Source organism: Mycteria americana, chromosome 1 (genome assembly GCF_035582795.1).
Source record: "Mycteria americana isolate JAX WOST 10 ecotype Jacksonville Zoo and Gardens chromosome 1, USCA_MyAme_1.0, whole genome shotgun sequence".
Taxonomy (NCBI): Eukaryota; Metazoa; Chordata; class Aves; order Ciconiiformes; family Ciconiidae; genus Mycteria; species Mycteria americana.
The window spans coordinates 204539885-204553831 of NC_134365.1; positions in this window are offsets into that span (position 1 = coordinate 204539885).

A 13947-nucleotide genomic window follows, 5' to 3' on the forward strand; every position below is an offset into this window, starting at 1 on the left:
TCTCTCACGCAGAACAAGGAGCTTGTGAAAGAAACCACAACGCCAGCCTGCCCAACTTCTCCCTCTCACTGCACCATCTCTCCCATGGCACAGGGAAGTCATGTAATTTGTAAAATTGCATACATCTTTGTATTGAGCATAATTGGCAGGGGCAGGGCTTTTTCTGAGGGGGGCTGCAGGGGTGACCTCTGTGGGAAGGTCATAGCTACATCGGACACAGCCACTTCCAGCTGGCTCCAGCAGACCCACTGCAGGACACAGCTGAGCACATCAGCCAAGCTGGTGGTGCCTCTGAGCCCATCAGATGAGTTTATAGCACCTCTGAAAGAGATGTATTTAAGAAAGGGTGGAAAGTGCCCGCATAAAAGAAAAAACAAGGCTGGAGCAGGAGGAAAGAAGAGACCATGCCTGAGCAGGGTCCAGAGCCATGTAGCTGCCTGAGCAGGGCCTGCAAGGCATGACTCTAGAGGGACTGCTATTGATGGAGGAACCACCACCAACCCCAGTCTCCTCCACTGCCTGTTGCTTCACCAAAAGGACTGAGTGTAATGTGTGGCGAAAGGATGGGAGAAGAAAAAGTGGGGGGGAGGTGTGCAGAAGGAAGAAGGGGTGTTTTTTTCTGAGGGTTTGTTTGCACTCCATTACAGAACCAGCTTTCTGAACACCCTCCCAAGAAGAGAGGGTTTCACTTCCACTACCCCTTCTGAGTCATTCTGTGTTACCGTGAGGGATATTACTGTCCTTCCAAACTAGACTGGTTCAGAAAGAAATACAGACAAGCCTTCCACCAGTGAAGTCCTGCTCCTGATCCCAGCTAAAACATACTTTGAATTGAAATGGAACTTGGCAGGTCTTCTGAATGACCCCAGGGATGACAATGAAAACTATTATCACCAGGTCAAAGCCTCACCCTAACATCTGTCTGAGATTTCTCAAAGACCATCTGAGCATCTTTGCTTTCAGCTCTTCAGTTCTTACGCCCCAGAATGTGTCTGGGTTCAAAAGGAAAGCTCCCTGGTTTTGTAGGAACCAGTCAAAGACTTTTAGGGATTCTCAGTGTTCAAATCCCAGAATGCTGCTACTCACATGCTATGACTGGTTTGAATCAATATATTGATGCTAATGGGTGTGTTTCTGTCTTTTTATGTGCTGAAGGATATGGTGTTGAAGGGAAGGAAGCTCCCTAAAGCTGCTTTATGGGCCACAGTAGACAAAGCTGACAAGCAGCACTATCCACTGGAGGGCAGTGAGAGGCTGGGGAAATCTGAGGTGAGACTGAAAATGCTTCTGCCTAAATACGACCCCTAACTAGAAAGATCCTGAGTTGCCCAAGACTGAAAAAACCTGGTACATTGGGCATAACTGGCAGAGTTTTCGTAGCAGGAGGGCTACAGGGGTGGCCTGTGTAGGAGAAGGTCATGGACTGCCCTTCATTCACAGCTGGCTTGGCAACAGACAACGCCAACCTACCACGCACCAAAACTTGAACCAGAGTAGCATATAGCACCTCTGTGAAAACATATTTAATAAAGGACAACAGCTGTGGAGGTAGGAGATACAGTATGAGGCACATGAGGATGTGTATAGAGATACAGAAAGAGGCAGGGAAGGAGACAAAGGGAGATGCAGGAGGAGGTGTGTGAGGATACATGTGAGGACACACAGAAGAAGACACAGGAGCAGATACATCCCAAGGGCACTGCAGCTCATGAAGGAATCCCTGAAGGAGCAGGTGATACCCCGACGGGGACTGCAGCCTGGGGAGGAATCCACTCTGGGGCAGCTGAAAAGTGCAGGAAACATGGAGTGGCAAGAAAGGAAACCACTACAAACTGACCCTGATCTCCTGCGCTGCCTGGTGCCTCTCTGAAGGGACTGTGTAACATTTGGCAAAAGCAAGGGGAGTGGAGACTAGAAAGGGGGGAGGAGAGGTGTCTGGATTGAAGTTGAGATGTCTTCCCTAGGCATTTAATTTTTATCTTGTTTCTCAATACCTCTGAACCAGTAATTAAAAAAATACGTAGTTGGCATTAAATTAAAACGGTCAGTGACATTTCCCAACTTGAGACTGCTTTGCTCACAACAACAGGACAGACCAGGAAAAACAAGTGCTGGTCTTTCTTAGGATTATGCTCCATTTCGGAGCCAGCCTGGCCAAAAAGGTGTAATTTGGTGCAGAATGTGGATCCTTGAGCTAAGATCTGCTCTGGAACAGTTGCTAGCAAATTCAGCCCTTGGAAGAAATGATAGAGAACAAATGTTAAAGGCAGTAAGAGTGAGAAGCCCTTGTGTTTTGTTTTTGCAGGTAAGAAGATGTAAGAGACCTGTTCCGGTGTGAGGTCCACCTAGGCCATTATCTCTTCTGAGATTGTAGGTGAAAGTATGTTAGCACTGGCAAATGTGGTGGAGGACACTGGATCCACCTTCAGAGGCATCTTACTGTACACTGAGACCTTATTTGATGCTGTAAGCGAAAGTTAACTCCTGTTCCAGTGGTCTTTGTAAAGTTGACCTGAGAGGTGTGATCTGAGTTAGTGCAGGTGAAATAATTTTGGACTGAGGGAGGATGCTTTTTTTTTGGAGAAGACTGTACTGTGCAGGCGTGTATGTAAGTGTGTGCACACCTGCAAGTATCTAGGTGGATTAGCCAGTGAGTAGGATAAGAGGTTTGGGAGCCATGTGTTGGAGCTGCCATAGGTCTGGGCTGGATACTGGAGAGACCAGAGTGGTCTGACAGTTGGCTCCTGGAGGGACCAGGGGGTTCAAGCCAATTACTGGAGAGACCATGAGGGCAGGTGTCGACTGAGACCCATCTGCACGTATATGTCTCTGTGCATGAGTCAAGGGGAGACCAGGCGATCCAGGGACAGTTACTGGGGAGATGCACAGTGCATATATGTAGACATTGTGTGGGGTCATGCAAAGTAAACTGGAAGGCCAAGAGTCCAGGGTCAGTTACTGGACAGACTGAGTGTCTAAGGCCAACTACTGGAGGGATCCATATTGTATGTATGCACACATTTCACACTAACAAACCTTTAACTGCCAAAGGGGACAAGATTAGGCTGTTTGTGCCATCTGTGTTTGTGTGGTCAGCTGTGTATATGTGTGTGTGTATATATATATATATACACATACATACAGTGTACAGCATCTGTGGGCCTATTGGGAATACATGCAATAGGCCACCTCACTACTGACTGCATCTGGCAACATGGAGCTGTGGCAGCCTTGCCTCTGTTGAGCTACCAGATTTGGCAGTCCTCAAGCCAATGAGTTTCTCTCGCAATATAGAAAGAAGCTCCAGAATTTGCAGATGCGTGACTCTGCATGAAGTACACCATTCTCACCACAACCTTCCCAGGCCCTCCAAGGTCCAAGCCCAACAGAGGTCTTCAAGCTTTCTCAGGTGATGTGCTGCCCAGTGAGACAGGGAAGACATGGATATTCCCTCCTGGGATTTGATGCACCAGTTACAGAAGGCAAGACGAGCATCTCACTGTGTAGCAGGCAGCAGGAGCTCAGGTCCTCTGTGACAACTGGCCAAACCTATCAACTGCTTACAAGAATCATAGGTCATCAAAGAGCACTTATCCCTTAAACATGGGGAAACAAAAAGTCAAATGGGCAAGAAAATGGCAACCAGTTCTGGGCAGTGGGCCACCTGCATTACCACTAGGCCAATGCAGTAAATATGTTGGATTATAATGCATTGCCAGTGCTGGTAGTGAACCGGCTGTTCTTAACGCATTTGAGCGATACCTCTATGGGGACAGAAGAGACACAGGGGACTGTTTATCTTAATGATTTACTACCACAAGGTGGGAAGATGATTCCAGAGTGTATTTCTCCACAGTGCTTCTGTTTGCTATTGCAAATTTTTCCTAAGTTCACAACAGCAGCCTCCAGCCATTGCTGGGTGACCTGACTCTGGTTTCTGGCCTGCTTGGCTGTTGGTGGGGCTTGCTCTATCAAAGCTTGAGGAAGAAACTAGAGTGGAATCATAGAATCATTTAGGCTGGAAAAGACCTTTAAGATCATCGAGTCCAACCGTAAAAAGGAAGGAAAGCACATTTCTACTTCCAAACCCCAGAGAGGCTGCAGTGGACAACAGCAGCACTATTGTGTTCTCCGTAAAACCTGTTGCCCTGCCAAGTATAGAAGGGGCAAGGAGCTGCTTGCCCCCTGTGGGGAAACACCACAGACCACACGTAAGCTAGGACTGACTAGGAAGATCTCCGAGTTACCTTCTCAGCCATACAAAAAGTACAGTGCGAGTCTGAAGAGATGTATGTACGGCGGCAGAGAAAGGCATAAAATAGGCAGAACTGGAAGGAAGCCATACATAACTTTCTAGAGCACTAACACCAGAAGTGGATGCACCCTGGCCTCTACTCAGATGAGTATTTGTCTGTATTGCACATGCAATAGCCATTTAATCCACCAACAAAAGGTCACTATGAATGCAATGCGGCAGAATAGTGCTGAAACTTCAACTCGCAACATTTATTTATAGTGTGGAAGTGCAGGGACAGAATTTGTAATTCTAGCTAACTTGAGAAATTAAAGAAAGATCTCTGGAGCATGTCCAACATCCTCACAGTTCTTAAAATATACCTACTCCATAAAACAAAGGTGTAACATCTGTGTATCTGTAATGTTTCCATGTGTGTGTATTACTGATTTGGCAGCATTCACAATTTAACACTTAGAATATGATGATGAATGTTACACATTTTCCTGGATAAGCAAACAATGAAACTACTTTTGCTTCCTCGAGACATATGCTACGGTCTGGCATGCTGAACAAGTGTGATATATACTGAGGAAACTGCTCTTTACTCTTTAAAAATCAAACATTACCAATGCAATAGTTAATATTTATTATTATATACACACAGTATTTTATGCTGATATCAGAAGTACAGAGAGAGCTTTTTAACAGAACAGCATTTGCCTTTTTTTTCTTTACATTTTCATAATAATTCTTACAGGAACTTTTGGAGTTTTATCTTCTTAATTATCACTTAAGTTGTCACGCATATCATCTTTCTTGGAAGGAGAGGTGTTTCTTTGAAACTGTTAAGGACCTTTGCAATTTCATAGTTTCGTCAGTGCTTATATCACTACTGCCTCAAAATTGTTTTATTGCCAGAGAAAAAGAATTCAAAACACAAGCAGTTAAAATACCCTGCTAGTGATGTTTTTCCTTTTCTCCCTTTGAATCTACCTGAGTGACCCTTCTCTACACAGACCATAGTCCAACAGGGCTGCTAGTGTAGCCAAAGCAGAGAAACACAGCACTGCCTAGAAAGCCAAACATCTTATAAAAGTACAAGGTCCCAAATTTGCTAGGAGGTGAGAAGATGAAGCCCACTGTGGTTTCAGCATTTCTCATTAGAGGGCTCTTAAACCTACTTACCACCATCTCGGTGACTAAGACCATTGATAACTGTGGTCAACAGTTCTTACAACACAGTATCAGCTCCACAATGTTGTATACTGGTAATTTTTGGATATATTGCTGAGGACCATTTTGACTATTTAGTAATAATAATCAATAAGAATTAACCATTAGTGCAGAATGTATTAACAAATATTAATTAGATAAAGTTTTAAAGTTTAGAACTGACCTATCAATTTTCTAAGCACTCATAGTGAACCGTGGCACACACAAACATGTATAAATATACATACACACACATTCAGCTACAAGCAATGATGTTTTTGTTTTTTTACTAGCATTTCAGTCACCATAGGCAGTACTGCCCCAAAAGCAGCCCACCGACCCTTGCACACATATGCACACATGCAAGGACAAACTGGTGAAGAAAGCATTCTGCATCGTACCTAGAGGTGCACTGGCACAGCAAGCCACTTCGGATCGAACAGGCCTGCATGCATCTCCTGCGCAGGAGTCTGGCTTTGCTCCTAAAGCTACCTTCATCTCCTCCCTACGCAGCACAGGCCCCTCTGAATGTGCAGGAAGACACACTCCCACTACTTCAGTGCGGCGCTAGGGCGCAGGCACTGCACCTGCACCCCACTGCACAAACCCGGGGGCTGCGAAGAACAACGCCAGCCGCGCAGGGGTACCCCCACGCCACAGAGCTGCGCTCCAGGCTGCCCACTAAACCAAGCCCTCCTCAGACACCGAGGCGGAGGACGAAGGGCTGCGGAGAGCCCCGCTCAGGCAGGGCCTCGCAGCCCGGCCTCGCAGGCACCCCCCGCCCTCGTTTACTGGCTCTGCCCGGCCGCGGCGGCGCAGCGAGTTGGCGTCACGATCCAAGAGGCGCGAGGAGCGCGCATGCGCCCACCTCCCAACCGTTGAGCGGCGCGGTGGGGGCGCCATTTTAGCGCGAGGGGGCGCCCGCGCGTCGGTGAGGAGAGCCCTCAGACTGCGCCGTGGGGAGCGGGCGCTCGGTCTGGGGCTGGGGGCCGAGTTCTGGAAACACGTAATGAAGTTCAGGCTGAGCTTTTTAAAAACAAACATTTTAACACAGAGTAATAGAAAAAGGTCCATGTTTTACCTGCCAAAATCTATACCTTGCCTTAAAAGCGTGCGGTGCGTTTAGCCCGTTGTGCCTTATGGAACACACTGGGTTTATGTGGATGCATTAGCAGTAACTAAACTGGGTAAGAAGTTGCGATGATACGTTGTGCCAGTGGTGTGCTATGCCAGAGATGGGTCCGCATGTTTGTGACCATTGGCATTTTAAGATGGAAAAAACACTGACAAAGTATTGTTTGCTGAAGTCAATGGGAAAACCCTGGGTGCTGAGGAAATTATCAGTGGTTTTCAGGATCAGACCCACAGACAGATTTATAGATTGATCATTTTTATAAAAAACACTTCTTCCAGAAATAAATTCCTATTCCTGTGGTTAAGATGTGTTACCCCCACTGTCCTCTCTGAAGTCTCGTCAAACGACAGCATCACGTTCACTGCCTGAATGGAAACACCACAATGAATGTATTTGAGTACAAGCAGTTGTCCATATGAGACTGTCAAACAGTTTGGAAGACAATTACCCAGCTACTTTTAAGAGGGTTATTTTATGAACACAGGCCCCCTTTCTGGGAAGTGCTAAGCATGCACAGCTCTCCTCTTGGCTTTACAGGTCAATCACCAGTTCTCTTCGAGCCAGACCTGAAGATAAAAACTAGCTTACCTTGATCAACACTTATTAAGCCTCATTAGTCTTATCAAACATTCTGGTTTTCATATTTCATTCAAGAAGATGCATTTATGTCAAACATCTGTAGAGAGGTTTTTTGTTACATCTTTTTTGCCTACATCCTGTAGTTACAGCTAGCCAAAGCCAGCTACCTGGTCCTTTGATTTAGGTCATTTTTCTATGCAAGCCTTCGTGATGATCCTGAAGTGTGACTAGATCAAAGTTCGAGTTCAGATGTATATGTACAGTCTTGGCAGTCACTCTGAATTTATTCCAGTGAAACTCTAATCAAAACCTGGCTCACGATTTTCAAATACTAGAATGCCTTGTTCTTTTGGTAAAGTTCTGACTTACTTGTAAGGAAATGGGAAAAGGTCTGATAGTTCCAGGTGGGTCAAAATACAAGTAAATACATGCTTGACTGCAAATTTAGAAAGTCCTTTTTCTTGAGTATGTATTGTCTAGTATATTGTACTGTTTACAGGAAGCACAACAGCCTTTTCACAATGCAAAAGTAGTCAGAGCTCTTTGAAAAAGTCTTAACTCACCATTAATGCACTGCAGATAACAGGAGAGCATACCTTAGCATGCTGAGAGAATTGAACAACCATTGATTTCTACATACCGCTTACAGAAACAGAAGGTATCTTGGAAGTGATCACTGTAATACTGAGGTGTCATGACGTGACTGCTGAAGTTGTGGCTGATATCACTGTCTGGTTTGGTAGGCTGGGTAATGGTGGCAAGGGGTTTGGTGGTGTAAGTGGGCTGAGTGGTAGTGGTGGACTACGGGGTATTGGTGGATCAAGTGGTTGTTGGGGCAGGTATCTGAAAAATTTGTAAGCCAGAGACAGCACACAGAAAAAAATTGTAAACAAAAGAAACAGGACACATGACAAAAATTACAGTTTTGATAAAATTGAGACTTTGTAATAACATCATGCAAGTGATTCCTGTAAATCAGTCTAGCCATTCTTTTTCTTCTTTCATAGATGTAATAATAAGTCATTTTCTTGCATGGGATATTACATTTATCATACCCACAGAATGACAAAGCAACAATCATAGTACTCTGTAACATGGTCACTCAGCCTTGGATACCAACTCTTCACCTGTGTATTTCCTGTGGAAAGACCCAACTTGTAGTATCCAGGACTGAAGGCCAACAGTGTAAAGAAAAGTTGTAAAAAAAACCAAACCAAACCAAAATTCTGGTCAACATTATAAATTGCTTATCTTTGGACAAGACTAGCAAATTTCATAGACTTACTGCTACCTTGCACTGTTATAAATGAGATAAAATTCTGAAACGTAGAGAACACTACCATGAAACAGATAAGCTTTCAGATAAGAACATCTTTTATTTTTGTAAACCCTGCCCCAACAAATCTCCAAGAATAATTCCTCTATCATTAATTTATTTTTCAACATAACATTGATTTTACTAAGGTTGCATATTTATTAAGACTGTCAGATAAAGAGAATTCTCTGATCACTCTTAGTCATAATGGAATCATAGTAGGAAGAGGAAAAGGAATAGGAATGGCTAAAACGATCTGGTTACATTTCTTAGTAAAAATGTTTAGGAAAGCATTTCAACACATGAAGTTAAGTGGGTGCTTAACATTTTCCTAACCTGGCAACTAAGCTCTGCAAGCGTCTGGAAGACTAGTATTTTCTGATACTCATATTGACAAAAATAGTGAATTAACATAGCTTATTTTGTGTTCATTTATGACAACAACTAAATGATTTCCCTTTGAATGTATATTAAACTGTAGGTTCAAAATGTCTTCCAGTATCTTCCCACATGGTGAAAGTTCAACTAAAGTAATGGTATGTTAAAAGTGCAGTTTACATCATTTACGCATTAGTGGAATGTCTTGCCAAGATTAAAACAGAGAGTGGAATGCTGTTCCACAGGTCTGGTTGCCACCTAACCTCTTTAACTTTTATTCTATTTTTGCAAAACATTTTGCTCTCTCTCCTCACTTAAAGAAAGTGTTTAGGAACTGTTTAGAATAAAAATTCCAAGACCTAAACTCCAACATGGATAAAACAACAGACATATTTTTAAAAAAATCTTTAAATACTTAATACTGAAATAGAATATTCTTGAGAAAAGGTAATTATTTTTCTAAGAAGGAATTGATATGAAACATGAGCATGTTATTTAAAATTTCTTCAAGCAGGAAATTACAATGAAATGGTTTTTGTATATGTAGGAATTTTAGGAAAAAGAATTTAAAGCTGTTTACATCTGCGTTATTTGTATAACCTTATAGTATCTGTTTTCTACAGTATCTTTTTATATGTAGAATAGTTTTATTTTACACCATTCAAATGTCTGGTATTACTCGTGTTTTGTTGATACTGACAAAAAACAAAATGAAGAAAAAATTTGATCTTAGTTCCACATTGAAGTTGATACTCAATTTCTGCTTTTTCTTGTTTAACACCTAATATGCTTCTACAGAGTGGTTTTCCTCCGAGTATGGTTTAAAATGTCAGAAGGCATGTTTTGATTTTAAGAATAATGCCTTTCCTAAGAATAAGTAACACCTCTTTCAATATAGATATGAACAGCAAAAAGAATGAAGAAGCAATAGATAAGTAAGCCAGTGTAAGACTTCAGAAAGGAACTGGCAGAAACCAGGCTTCTGAGACATTAAATGTTAAAACTACTGAAGTGACCCTGCACGATCACCTTAATCAGCATTACTGTGTGTTCAGGTTTGGGCTCTACACTACAAGAAAGAAAATGGCATACAGGAAGGTGTCCAGTGGAGGCCACTAAGATGGTCAGGGGCCTGCAGCATATGACATCCAAGGAGAAGCCGAGGGAACCTGGAGAAGAGAAGGCTACGGGGGATCTTCTTGCAGTCTTCACTTTCCTGATGGGAGGATGTAGAGAAGACAGAGCCTGACTTTTCTTGGAGGCAGGCAGCGAAAGGACAAAGGTCGACAATCACAATTTGCAACAAGGGAATTTCTGACTAGATATAAGGATTCTTTTTGGTTTTTTTGCCATGAGTGTACTTAACCACTGAAAGAGGGACCCAGAGAGTCGTGGAATCTTCAACCTTAGAGATATTCAAGTTTAGCAGGACATGGCCCTGAACAACCTGCTCTAGCTGACCCTGCTTTAAGCAGGGGGTTGGGCTAGATGACCTCCAAAGTTCCCTTCCAACTGAAATTATTCTGCAATTCTATGAATATTTTTTGATAAACCCTAAGAAACACTTTGAAAGGAACATTCATTAGGGTGGAACAGTTGGAGAATTACATCCATGTGCTTACCTTATAACAATTCGGACATTCGTGTGCAAAATAAATACAATTCAGAGCATACTTTAATATTTGTAGTACTGATAGTGTTAATATTGGAGACTACAGAGACTCATAGTGTGATTACTGGAAATTTAATGATTTAGCTGGGTTCTTATGAACAATATAAATGCCAGAAATACTACACAGAGCATTTCAGGGTAGGCAGATTCTTTAAGGGGAACCTATCATGCCTTAAATACATACAATATAGAGATACTGTATTAGATACTTGAAAACAAGAATATGGCAAAAATGGACAGGAATGAAAGAACTAGCTGTTCTTTGCTTCTTCTCTCAGACATGACCGTTTATCTGTGCATCACAGACTGTACAGCTTCACGATATACTACCTCACATCCAGTCTTTCACTGATGAGGTAAAATATGCTGGTGCAAGCTCTTTCAGAAAACCACTTTCTCAGTTCCCTATCTTAATAATATCGCATTGACGCAGCCCAAGTCTGCAGCACTGCAAGTCCAATTGGATGAATTGCTTGTGTGTCAGGCTAAACTGTCTTCAAATTATACTAGTTGATCTAATGAAACAATTTATTCTGGCTGGAAGCCACGTTTTGTTTGTGGTGGACCGTGACAATGCTGCCTTAGACGTTCTTACCTACAACTCTTTTGTCAAGGTGTGAAAGAAAAGTGATAGTGTCAGTAAGGTATCTAAACAACCTTTGAAAGACTGTCCCAGCTCTTCTGCTAGGTTGGGAGTGGAGCCTGTTTCTGGCAGGGCCTGACGAGTCTCTTCTCAGCCCTAGTCTGTATACAAGTGGTAAGATTTAAAGATAAACCACACAATGCAAAGTCTGGCATTCACACACATGCAGGCCGGATCAGTTGTGGATTCTGGCCTTCCCCACAGTGAGTTTAGTCTCGATCATTATGGCAATATCCCATCACAGAAAAGCAAGTAATCCAAAAGCAAGTAATACCACAGAAATAATGCAGTCTTAGTTAAGAAAGATCTCGGAATGGCAAGTTTTGCAATTAAATATACACTGATTGTATTTTTCCTATAATATCAAGGCTGAGTGGAGTGTTACTGGGTATTTTGATAAAAAAATTGGATCAATGTAGTAAACAGAGTACTCTGTTAGTGATTTTCTTTTAAAGACTAAAATTCCTAATCTGGTTATATCAAAAACAGAGTGGGAGCACAGCTAAAATGTACTTCCCCGAGAAGAACCCAATCCTGACAAAATGGCTCTACATCAGAGCTGCTCTTGTCACCCCAACCCCTTACCCGGTATGCCTCTGCCTTTGCACTGGAACTGGAGGTCCTCCCCTTGGCAAGAATCTGATTCAGAGAGCTGAGTCAATAAAACACTGGTTTTTTTAAGGCAAAAACCCAACCTCCCAAATCCCAAGATGTTTTCTGGTGGCTCAACCAGCTGCATGGGCTCCCTGCAGGACTGGATGAATACCACAGAAGGGACAGGACCACGCAGCCAGAGGTGGAAGGCTCGGCACGGTGGTTCATCCTAGAAAAGGAAAGCCAGTCAGTCCTCTGGAGGCTGCGACTCCCAACATCCCATACCAGAGCAGGGCAGGGATCCCACGCTGAAGGCATGAACTGAATGGTGGACACAACGCACACCAGATTGTCAGATCCCAGGTCTACAGTTCAGGCCAGAATAACCATTCTGTGCTTTGCCCAGTCTGACAGAAAAGCAGCCAAGTGTACCCACGTGATCCACACCAAATTCGTATTGCCAGGAGTTTCTCCCTGGAAATCAAAACGCGAAGTCTTCCCAAACTTTGGGAATATTCATTGGGCTATAATTCCTAAATAATGTGGAAAATTTTCAGGTAGGGTTGTACCCCAGTCTGTATAGAGGTAACTCTAGGTGATTTGCTGGGTCTTTTCAAATATTATTTTCATAGTCATCCGGGTGATCAACTAAAAAAATCAAAACTATTCTGTTTAGTCCAAAGAGCAGAAGATGCCTGTTGAAGACGTCTTCTTGTAGGCTGCGGCTGCACAGTCAGAGGTGTAAAATGCTATTCCATGAAAGCACCGAGAGAATATGATTCTCTTAAGAGAAAGAAATCTGTCTGAGGATTGAAGAGTAATTTTCTTCATTTTGGGGACGAGTGTTTGGAAAAAAAAATCATGCTATCAGCGTGTGCTAAGTAGATTCAAATTTTGATGGTCCTTGGGCTTTATTATGTCTGTCTTTCTGAGACATCGCTCATGGTTTGAAGCTGTAATGTCCAATTTTCCCATTAGCTCTTTCAATAGCATCTACGTTGGTGTCAGTGCTGGAAGACTAAAGATTTGAGGGAGCTGTGTTTGGACTGGGTGCGAAGCCAGTGTCCTTTGAGATTTTACTAGTTATTACTGAAATTAGCACCCACATCAGTTTACTTAGGCCTCAGGGGCACTACGTTTGAAATAAAACGCCAATTTTTTTGCCTGGGTACAGTTCCAAGCAGAGGGTCACATCCCAGATGAATGGGAAGTGAGGGTGGTGTGTGAGACCAGAATTAGTGAGGCATAAAGACTCATGTGACCTTGTATTAATCACCCCCTAGTGCCACCCACTGTCACACCATTTCTGTTGGCTTTGGTGATTTTCAACAGCAATCAAGTACCTAAATTCCATTCTTGATCTTTTATCTTAAATAAAACTCTCCATATATTGAAATTCACACCCTTTCTCGTTCAGTTGCTTTTTCTTAGTTAATACCTTTGTTGACATTGCGATGTGGAAATGCATTCTGCTTCATATTCCTTCTTGGTAGAAACGGCAGACCCACCACTGCACCGCAGGATATGTCGATGCAGCCATAAGACGTGTTTTTGCACTGAGTAGCTTACTGTGATATTTCTCTGATTAATTTTTTATGGCTAATTTTAGAGAATATTAGAATATTTTAATTATAAGATAATGATTTCCTTCATCTGCAAATCCTTTTTTTTCTATAGATACAGGACAGGGAGGAATCTTTTGGCTATCAGGGCTAATGCTGCCAGGTAGTTATTTTTTTGTTTATCCTATGGAAAATCTGTTCCAGGCCCTGATGGGCCTAATAGAAACAGCTGTATTGCCAATATTGGTAAGGAACTGTCCTCTCATTTTCAGCCTAAACCTAATAATATTTCATATATACATTTGTTCTTGTGCTAACATTGTCTTTTATTTTTAAAAGTTTCTTGCCTTTTCTAGGGTTTGCTCTCAATGCACTTTTTGACAGCAGTGTCAAATCTCAGTGTCCTTTGCTAGACTAACAAGCCAAGCTCCCGTGGTCTCCTGTAGAGCCTTCTGCATCTTTCTGCACATTTTTCTTGAATGTGAGTAACCAGCACATACACCGTATTTCAGAAGTCTCCCCAGGACTTTGTATAGTCTAACACATCTCTGTCTTGATTCCAGCTGATACATCCTAGGATTACATTTGGCCTTTATGCAGCTATTAGGCCTCTACAGCTC